Genomic DNA, 12,019 nt, shown 5'->3' with positions numbered 1-12,019 from the left:
ATGGACTCATTGGGCGAATCGCTCTGGAACAGAAATCGGAATGCTCACTGACATTTCCCCTATCTGAAAGTCTGATAAATGCCGGAAAAATGACTAAGTCCAAAAAAAATTTTTTTCAACTTTTTTCAATTTTACCCCCGTGGGATATATATTCTACCCACAAACATTTGGAACTCTCCTGGGGTACCCTCACACATATTATTCCCTCATTTAGTGGATATTTTCACAAAAAAGTGAAATTTTCAAAAATCCAAAAAAATGGCTGAAAACGACGAAATATCAAGGACTCATTGGGTGAATCGCTCTGGAACTGAAATCGGAATGCTCACTGACATTTCCCCTATCTGAAGGTCTGAAAAACGGCAGAAAAATGACTAAGTCCCAAAAAAAAATTTTTCAACTTTTTTCAATTTTACCCCCGTGGGATATATATTCTACCCACAAACATTTGGAACTCTCCTGGGGTACCCTCACACATATTATTCCCTCATTTAGTGGATATTTTCACAAAAAAGTGAAATTTTCAAAAATCCAGAAAATTGGCTGAAAACGACTAAATATCAAGGACTCATTGGGCGAATCGCTCTGGAACTGAAGTCGGAATGCTCACTGACATTTCCCCTATCTGAAGGTCTGAAAAAAAGCGGAAAAATAACTAAGCCCAAAAAAAATTTTTTTCAACTTATTAAATTTTACCCCCGTGGGATATATATTCTACCCACACACATTTGGAACTCTCCTGGGGTACCCTCACACATATTATTCCCTCATTTAGTGGATATTTTCACAAAAAAGTGAAATTTTCAAAAATCCAGAAAATTGGCTGAAAACGACGAAATATCAAGGACTCATTGGGTGAATCGCTCTGGAACATAAATCGGAATGCTCACTGACATTTCCCCTATCTGAAGGTCTGAAAAACGGCAGATAAATGACTAAGTCCAAAAAAAAAATTTTTCAACTTTTTTCAATTTTACCCCTGTGGGATATATATTCTACCCACAAACATTTGGAAGTCTCCTGGGGTACCCTCACACATATTATTCCCTCATTTAGTGGATATTTTCACAAAAAAGTGAAATTTCCAAAAATCCAGAAAATTGGCTGAAAACGACTAAATATCAAGGACTCATTGGGCGAATCGCTCTGGAACTGAAGTCAGAATGCTCACTGACATTTCCCCTATCTGAAGGTCTGAAAAACGGCGGAAAAATGACTAAGTCCAAAAAAAAAATTTTTCAACTTTTTCAATTTTACCCCCGTGGGATATATATTCTACCCACACACATTTGGAACTCTCCTGGGGTACCCTCACACATATTATTCCCTCATTTAGTGGATATTTTCACAAAAAAGTGAAATTTTCAAAAATCCAGAAAATTGGCTGAAAACGACTAAATATCATGGACTCATTGGGCGAATCGCTCTGGAACAGAAATCGGAATGCTCACTGACATTTCCCCTATCTGAAAGTCTGATAAGTGCCGGAAAAATGACTAAGTTCAAAAAAAATTTTTTTCAACTTTTTTCAATTTTACCCCCGTGGGATATATATTCTACCCACACACATTTGGAACTCTCCTGGGGTACCCTCACACATATTATTCCCTCATTTAGTGGATATTTTCACAAAAAAGTGAAATTTTCAAAAATCCAGAAAATTGGCTGAAAACGACTAAATATCAATGACTCATTGGGCGAATCGCTCTGGAACTGAAGTCGGAATGATCACTGACATTTCCCCTATCTGAAGGTCTGAAAAACGTCGGACAAATGACTAAGTCCAAAAAAAAATTTTTTCAACTTTTTCAATTTTACCCCCGTGGGATATATATTCTACCCACACACATTTGGAACTCTCCGGGGGTACCCTCACACATATTATTCCCTCATTTAGTGGATATTTTCACAAAAAAGTGAAATTTTCAAAAATCCAGAAAATTGGCTGAAAACGTTTAAATATCATGGACTCATTGGGCGAATCGCTCTGGAACAGAAATCGGAACACTCACTGACATTTCCCCTATCTGAAAGTCTGATAAATGCCGGAAGAATGACTAAGTCCAAAAAAAAAAATGTTTCAATTTTTTCAATTTTACCCCCGTGGGATATATATTCTACCCACACACATTTGAAACTCTCCGGGGGTACCCTCACACATATTATTCCCTCATTTAGTGGATATTTTCACAAAAAAGTGAAATTTTCAAAAATCCAGAAAAATGGCTGAAAACGACTAAATATCAAGGACTCATTGGGCGAATCGCTCTGGAACTGAAGTCGGAATGCTCACTGACATTTCCCCTATCTGAAGGTCTGAAAAACGGCGGAAAAATGACTAAGTCCAAAAAAAATTTTTTTCAACTTTTTAAATTTTACCCCCGTGGGATATATATTCTACCCACACACATTTGGAACTCTCCTGGGGTACCCTCACACATATTATTCCCTCATTTAGTGGATATTTTCACAAAAAAGTGAAATTTTCAAAAATCCAGAAAATTGCCTAAAAACGTCTAAATATCATGGACTCATTGAGCGAATCGCTCTGGAACAGAAATTGCAACGCTCACTGACATTTCCCCTATCTGAAAGTCTGATAAACGCCGGAAAAATGACTAAGTCCAAAAAAAAAATGTTTCAACTTTTTTCAATTTTACCCCCGTGGGATATATATTCTACCCACACACATTTGGAACTCTCCGGGGGTACCCTCACACATATTATTCCCTCATTTAGTGGATATTTTCACAAAAAAGTGAAATTTTCAAAAATCCAGAAAATTGCCTAAAAACGTCTAAATATCATGGACTTATTGGGCGAATCGCTCTGGAACAGAAATCGGAACGCTCACTGACATTTCCCCTATCTGAAAGTCTGATAAATGCCGGAAAAATGACTAAGTTCAAAAAAAAATTTTTTCAACTTTTTTCAATTTTACCCCCGTGGGATATATATACTACCCACACACATTTGGAACTCTCCTGGGGTACCCTCACACATATTATTCCCTCATTTAGTGGATATTTTCACAAAAAAGTGAAATTTTCAAAAATCCAGAAAATTGGCTGAAAACGACTAAATATCAAGGACTCATTGGGCGAATCGCTCTGGAACTGAAGTCGGAATGCTCACTGACATTTCCCCTATCTGAAGGTCTGAAAAACGGCGGAAAAATGACTAAGTCCAAAAAAAAATTTTTTCAAATTTTTCAATTTTACCCCCGTGGGATATATATTCTACCCACACACATTTGGAACTCTCCTGGGGTACCCTCACACATATTATTCCCTCATTTAGTGGATATTTTCACAAAAAAGTGAAATTTTCAAAAATCCAGAAAATTGGCTGAAAACGACTAAATATCATGGACTCATTGGGTGAATCGCTCTGGAACAGAAATCGGAATGCTCACTGACATTTCCCCTATCTGAAAGTCTGATAAATGCAGGAAAAATGACTAAGTCAAAAAAAAAAATGTTTTCAACTTTTTTCAATTTTACCCCCGTGGGATATATATTCTACCCACACACATTTGGAACTCTCCTGGGGTACCCTCACACATATTATTCCCTCATTTAGTGGATATTTTCACAAAAAAGTGAAATTTTCAAAAATCCAGAAAATTGGCTGAAAACGACGAAATATCAAGGACTCATTGGGCGAATCGCTCTGGAACTGAAATCGGAATGCTCACTGACATTTCCCATATCTGAAGGTCTGAAAAACGGCAGAAAAATGACTAAGTCCAAAAAAAAAATTTTTCAACTTTTTTCAATTTTACCCCCGTGGGATATATATTGTACCCACACACATTTGGAACTCTCCGGGTGTACCCTCACACATATTATTCCCTCATTTAGTGGATATTTTCACAAAAAAGTGAAATTTTCAAAAATCCAGAAAATTGGCTGAAAATGACTAAATATCAAGGACTCATTGGGTGAATCGCTCTGGAACTGAAGTCGGAATGCTCACTGACATTTCCCCTATCTGAAGGTCTGAAAAACGGCGGAAAAATGACTAAGTCCAAAAAAAAAAATTTCAACTTTTTTCAATTTTACCCCCGTGGGATATATATTCTACCCACAAATGTTTGGAACTCTCCTGGGGTACCCTCACACATATTATTCCCTCATTTAGTGGATATTTTCACAAAAAAGTGAAATTTTCAAAAATCCAGAAAATTGGCTGAAAACGACTAAATATCAAGGACTCATTGGGCGAATCGCTCTGGAACTGAAGTCGGAATGCTCACTGACATTTCCCCTATCTGAAGGTCTGAAAAACGGCGGAAAAATGACTAAGTCCAAAAAAAATTTTTTTCAACTTTTTCAATTCTACCCCCGTGGGATATATATTCTACCCACACACATTTGGAACTCTCCTGGGGTACCCTCACACATATTATTCCCTCATTTAGTGGATATTTTCACAAAAAAGTGAAATTTTCAAAAATCCAGATAATTGGCTGAAAACGTCTAAATATCATGGACTCATTGGGCGAATCGCTCTGGAACAGAAATTGCAACGCTCACTGACTTTTCCCCTATCTGAAAGTCTGATAAACGCCGGAAAAATGACTAAGTCCAAAAAAAAAAATGTTTCAACTTTTTTCAATTTTACCCCCGTGGGATATATATTCTACCCACACACATTTGGAACTCTCCGGGGTACCCTCACACATATTATTCCCTCATTTAGTCGATATTTTCACAAAAAAGTGAAATTTTCAAAAATCCAGAAAATTGGCTGAAAACGTCTAAATATCATGGACTCATTGGGCGAATCGCTCTGGAACAGAAATCGGAACACTCACTGACATTTCCCCTATCTGAAAGTCTGATAAATGCCGGAAGAATGACTAAGTCCAAAAAAAAAATGATTTCAACTTTTTTCAATTTTACCCCCGTGGGATATATATTCTACCCACACACATTTGGAACTCTCCAGGGTTACCCTCACACATATTATTCCCTCATTTAGTGGATATTTTCACAAAAAAGTGAAATTTTCAAAAATCCAGAAAATTGTCTGAAAACGACTAAATATCAAGGACTCATTGGGCGAATCACTCTGGAACTGAAGTCAGAATGCTCACTGACATTTCCCCTATCTGAAGGTCTGAAAAACGGCAGAAAAATGACTAAGTCCAAAAAAAAATTTTTTCAACTTTTTAAATTTTACCCCCGTGGGATATATATTCTACCCACACACATTTGGAACTCTCCTGGGGTACCCTCACACATATTAATCCCTCATTTAGTGGATATTTTCACAAAAAAGTGAAATTTTCAAAAATCCAGAAAATTGGCTGAAAACGACGAATTATCAAGGACTCATTGGGCGAATCAATCTGGAACTGAAATCGGAATGCTCACTGACATTTCCCCTATCTGAAAGTCTGATAAATGCCGGAAAAATGACTAAGTCCAAAAAAATTTTTTTTCAACTTTTTTCAATTTTACCCCCGTGGGATATATATTCTACCCACACACATTTGGAACTCTCCTGGGGTACCCTCACACATATTATTCCCTCATTTAGTGGATATTTTCACAAAAAAGTGAAATTTTCAAAAATCCAGAAAATTGGCTGAAAACGACGAAATATCAAGGACACATTGGGTGAATCGCTCTGGAACTGAAATCGGAATGCTCACTGACATTTCCCCTATCTGAAGGTCTGAAAAACGGCAGAAAAATGACTAAGTCCAAAAAAAAAATTTTTCAACTTTTTCAATTTTACCCCCGTGGGATATAGATTCTACCCACACACATTTGGAACTCTCCTGGGGTACCCTCACACATATTATTCCCTCATTAAGTGGATATTTTCACAAAAAAGTGAAATTTTCAAAAATCCAGAAAATTGGCTGAAAACGACTAAATATCAAGGACTCATTGGGCGAATCGTTCTGGAACTGAAGTCAGAATGCTCACTGACATTTCCCCTATCTGAAGGTCTGAAAAACGGCAAAAAAATGACTAAGTCCAAAAAAAAATTTTTTCAACTTTTTAAATTTTACCCCCGTGGGATATATATTCTACCCACACACATTTGGAACTCTCCTGGGGTACTCTCACACATATTATTCCCTCATTTAGTGGATATTTTCACAAAAAAGTGAAATTTTCAAAAATCCAGAAAATTGGCTGAAAACGACTAAATATCATGGACTCATTGGGCGAATCGCTCTGGAACAGAAATCGGAACGCTCACTGACATTTCCCCTATCTGAAAGTCTGATAAATGCCGGAAGAATGACTAAGTCCAAAAAAAAAATGATTTCATCTTTTTTCAATTTTACCCCCGTGGGATATATATTCTACCCACACACATTTGGAACTCTCCGGGGTACCCTCACACATATTATTCCCTCATTTAGTGGATATTTTCACAAAAAAGTGAAATTTTCAAAAATCCAGAAAATTGGCTGAAAACGACTAAATATCATGGACTCATTGGGCGAATCGCTCTGGAACAGAAATCGGAACGCTCACTGACATTTCCCCTATCTGAAAGTCTGATAAATGCCGGAAAAATGACTAAGTCCAAAAAAATTTTTTTTCAACTTTTTTCAATTTTACCCCCGTGGGATATATATTCTACCCACACACATTTGGAACTCTCCTGGGGTACCCTCACACATATTAATCCCTCATTTAGTGGATATTTTCACAAAAAAGTGAAATTTTCAAAAATCCAGAAAATTGGCTGAAAACGACGAATTATCAAGGACTCATTGGGCGAATCAATCTGGAACTGAAATCGGAATGCTCACTGACATTTCCCCTATCTGAAGGTCTGAAAAACGGCAGAAAAATGACTAAGTCCAAAAAAAAAATTTTTCAACTTTTTCAATTTTACCCCCGTGGGATATAGATTCTACCCACACACATTTGGAACTCTCCTGGGGTACCCTCACACATATTATTCCCTCATTAAGTGGATATTTTCACAAAAAAGTGAAATTTTCAAAAATCCAGAAAATTGGCTGAAAACGACTAAATATCATGGACTCATTGGGCGAATCGCTCTGGAACTGAAGTCGGAATGCTCACTGACATTTCCCCTATCTGAAGGTCTGAAAAACGGCGGAAAAATGACTAAGTCCAAAAAAAATGTTTTTCAACTTTTTCAATTCTACCCCCGTGGGATATATATTCTACCCACACACATTTGGAACTCTCCTGGGGTACCCTCACACATATTATTCCTTCATTTAGTGGATATTTTCACAAAAAAGTGAAATTTTCAAAAATCCAGATAATTGGCTGAAAACGTCTAAATATCATGGACTCATTGGGCGAATCGCTCTGGAACAGAAATTGGAACACTCACTGACATTTCCCCTATCTGAAAGTCTGATAAATGCCGGAAGAATGACTAAGTCCAAAAAAAAAATTTTTCAACTTTTTTCAATTTTACCCCCGTGGGATATATATTGTACCCACACACATTTGGAACTCTCCAGGGGTACCCTCACACATATTATTCCCTCATTTAGTGGATATTTTCACAAAAAAGTGAAATTTTCAAAAATCCTGAAAATTGGCTGAATTCGACTAAATATCAAGGACTCATTGGGCGAATCGCTCTGGAACTGAAGTCAGAATGCTCACTGACATTTCCCCTATCTGAAGGTCTGAAAAACGGCAGAAAAATGACTAAGTCCAAAAAAAAAATATTTCAACTTTTTTCAATTTTACCCCCGTGGGATATATATTCTACCCACAAACATTTGGAACTCTCCTGGGGTACCCTCACACATATTATTCCCTCATTTAGTGGATATTTTCACAAAAAAGTGAAATTTTCAAAAATCCAGAAAATTGGCTGAAAACGACTAAATATCAAGGACTCATTGGGTGAATCGCTCTGGAACTGAAGTCGGAATGCTCACTGACATTTCCCCTATCTGAAGGTCTGAAAAACGGCGGAAAAATGACTAAGTCCAAAAAAAAATGTTTTCAACTTTTTCAATTTTACCCCCGTGGGATATATATTCTACCCACACACATTTGGAACTCTCCTGGGGTACCCTCACACATATTATTCCCTCATTTAGTGGATATTTTCACAAAAAAGTGAAATTTTCAAAAATCCAGAAAATTGGCTGAAAACGTCTAAATATCATGGACTGATTGGGCGAATCGCTCTGGAACAGAAATTGCAACGCTCACTGACATTTCCCCTATCTGAAAGTCTGATAAATGCCGGAAGAATGACTAAGTCCAAAAAAAAAATGATTTCAACTTTTTTCAATTTTACCCCCGTGGGATATATATTCTACCCACACACATTTGGAACTCTCCAGGGTTACCCTCACACATATTATTCCCTCATTTAGTGGATATTTTCACAAAAAAGTGAAATTTCAAAAATCCAGAAAATTGGCTAAAAACGACGAAATATCAAGGACTCATTGGGTGAATCGCTCTGGAACTGAAATCGGAATGCTCACTGACATTTCCCCTATCTGAAGGTCTGAAAAACGGCAGAAAAATGACTAAGTCCAAAAAAAAAATTTTTCAACTTTTTTCAATTTTACCCCCGTGGGATATATATTCTACCCACAAACATTTGGAACTCTCCTGGGGTACCCTCACACATATTATTCCCTCATTTAGTGGATATTTTCACAAAACAGTGAAATTTTCAAAAATCCAGAAAATTGGCTGAAAACGACTAAATATCAAGGACTCATTGGGCGAATCGCTCTGGAACAGAAATCGGAACACTCACTGACATTTCCCCTATCTGAAAGTCTGATAAATGCCGGAAGAATGACTAAGTCCAAAAAAAAAATGATTTCAACTTTTTTCAATTTTACCCCCGTGGGATATATATTCTACCCACAAACATTTGGAACTCTCCTGGGGTACCCTCACACATATCATTCCCTCATTTAGTGGATATTTTCACAAAAAAGTGAAATTTTCAAAAATCCAGAAAATTGGCTGAAAATGACTAAATATCAAGGACTCATTGGGCGAATCGCTCTGGAACTGAAGTCGGAATGCTCACTGACATTTCCCTTGTCTGAAGGTCTGAAAAACAGCAGAAAAATGACTAAGTCCAAAAAAAAAATTTTTCAACTTTTTTCAATTTTACCCCCGTGGGATATATATTCTACCCACAAACATTTGGAACTCTCCTGGGGTACCCTCACACATATCATTCCCTCATTTAGTGGATATTTTCACAAAAAAGTGAAATTTTCAAAAATCCAGAAAATTGGCTGAAAATGACTAAATATCAAGGACTCATTGGGCGAATCGCTCTGGAACTGAAGTCGGAATGCTCACTGACATTTCCCTTGTCTGAAGGTCTGAAAAACAGCAGAAAAATGACTAAGTCCAAAAAAAAAATTTTTCAACTTTTTTCAATTTTACCCCCGTGGGATATATATTCTACCCACAAACATTTGGAACTCTCCTGGGGTACCCTCACACATATTATTCCCTCATTTAGTGGATATTTTCACAAAAAAGTGAAATTTTCAAAAATCCAGAAAATTGGCTGAAAACGACTAAATATCAAGGACTCATTGGGCGAATCGCTCTGGAACTGAAATCGGAATGCTCACTGACATTTCCCCTATCTGAAGGTCTGAAAAACGGCAGAAAAATGACTAAGTCCAAAAAAAAAATTTTTCAACTTTTTTCAATTTTACCCCCGTGGGATATATATTCTACCCACAAACATTTGGAACTCTCCTGGGGTACCCTCACACATATTATTCCCTCATTTAGTGGATATTTTCACAAAAAAGTGAAATTTTCAAAAATCCAGAAAATTGGCTGAAAACGACTAAATATCAAGGACTCATTGGGCGAATCGCTCTGGAACAGAGATCGGAACACTCACTGACATTTCCCCTATCTGAAAGTCTGATAAATGCCGGAAGAATGACTAAGTCCAAAAAAAAAATGATTTCAACTTTTTTCAATTTTACCCCGTGGGATATATATTCTACCCACACACATTTGGAACTCTCCAGGGTTACCCTCACACATATTATTCCCTCATTTAGTGGATATTTTCACAAAAAAGTGAAATTTTCAAAAATCCAGAAAATTGGCTGAAAACGACGAAATATCAAGGACTCATTGGGTGAATCGCTCTGGAACTGAAATCGGAATGCTCACTGACATTTCCCCTATCTGAAGGTCTGAAAAACGGCAGAAAAATGACTAAGTCCAAAAAAAAAATTTTTCAACTTTTTTCAATTTTACCCCCGTGGGATATATATTCTACCCACAAACATTTGGAACTCTCCTGGGGTACCCTCACACATATTATTCCCTCATTTAGTGGATATTTTCACAAAAAAGTGAAATTTTCAAAAAACCAGAAAATTGGCTGAAAACGAATAAATATCAAGGACTCATTGGGCGAATCGCTCTGGAACTGAAGTCGGAATGCTCACTGACATTTCCCCTATCTGAAGGTCTGAAAAACGGCGGAAAAATGACTAAGTCCAAAAAAAAATTTTTTCAACTTTTTCAATTTTACCCCCGTGGGATATATATTCTACCCACACACATTTGGAACTCTCCTGGGGTACCCTCACACATATTAATCCCTCATTAGTGGATATTTTCACAAAAAAGTGAAATTTTCAAAAATCCAGAAAATTGGCTGAAAACGACGAAATATCAAGGACTCATTGGGTGAATCACTCTGGAACTGAAATCGGAATGCTCACTGACATTTTCCCTATCTGAAGGTCTGAAAAACGGCAGAAAAATGACTAAGTCCAAAAAAAAAATATTTCAACTTTTTTCAATTTTACCCCCGTGGGATATATATTCTACCCACAAACCTTTGAAACTCTCCTGGGGTACCCTCACACATATTATTCCCTCATTTAGTGGATATTTTCACAAAAAAGTGAAATTTTCAAAAATCCAGAAAATTGGCTGAAAACGACTAAATATCAAGGACTCATTGGGCGAATCGCTCTGGAACTGAAGTCGGAATGCTCACTGACATTTCCCCTATCTGAAGGTCTGAAAAACGGCAGAAAAATGACTAAGTCCAAAAAAAAAATTTTTAAACTTTTTTCAATTTTACCCCCGTGGGATATATATTCTACCCACAAACATTTGGAACTCTCCTGGGGTACCCTCACACATATTATTCCCTCATTTAGTGGATATTTTCACAAAAAAGTGAAATTTTCAAAAATCCAGAAAATTGGCTGAAAACGACTAAATATCAAGGACTCATTGGGCGAATCGCTCTGGAACAGAAATCGGAACACTCACTGACATTTCCCCTATCTGAAAGTCTGATAAATGCCGGAAGAATGACTAAGTCCAAAAAAAAAATGATTTCAACTTTTTTCAATTTTACCCCCGTGGGATATATATTCTACCCACAAACATTTGGAACTCTCCTGGGGTACCCTCACACATATTATTCCCTCATTTAGTGGATATTTTCACAAAAAAGTGAAATTTTCAAAAATCCAGAAAATTGGCTGAAAACGACTAAATATCAAGGACTCATTGGGCGAATCGCTCTGGAACAGAGATCGGAACACTCACTGACATTTCCCCTATCTGAAAGTCTGATAAATGCCGGAAGAATGACTAAGTCCAAAAAAAAAATGATTTCAACTTTTTTCAATTTTACCCCGTGGGATATATATTCTACCCACACACATTTGGAACTCTCCAGGGTTACCCTCACACATATTATTCCCTCATTTAGTGGATATTTTCACAAAAAAGTGAAATTTTCAAAAATCCAGAAAATTGGCTGAAAACGACGAAATATCAAGGACTCATTGGGTGAATCGCTCTGGAACTGAAATCGGAATGCTCACTGACATTTCCCCTATCTGAAGGTCTGAAAAACGGCAGAAAAATGACTAAGTCCAAAAAAAAAATTTTTCAACTTTTTTCAATTTTACCCCCGTGGGATTTATATTCTACCCACAAACATTTGGAACTCTCCTGGGGTACCCTCACACATATTATTCCCTCATTTAGTGGATATTTTCACA

The sequence above is a fragment of the Phyllobates terribilis genome, unplaced genomic scaffold (genome assembly GCF_046119375.1).
Source record: "Phyllobates terribilis strain yellow unplaced genomic scaffold, ASM4611937v1 Scaffold_106__1_contigs__length_5700502, whole genome shotgun sequence".
NCBI classification, from domain to species: domain Eukaryota; kingdom Metazoa; phylum Chordata; class Amphibia; order Anura; family Dendrobatidae; genus Phyllobates; species Phyllobates terribilis.
The sequence above is the reverse complement of the archived record's forward strand: the minus strand, read 5'-3'. Positions refer to the sequence as shown.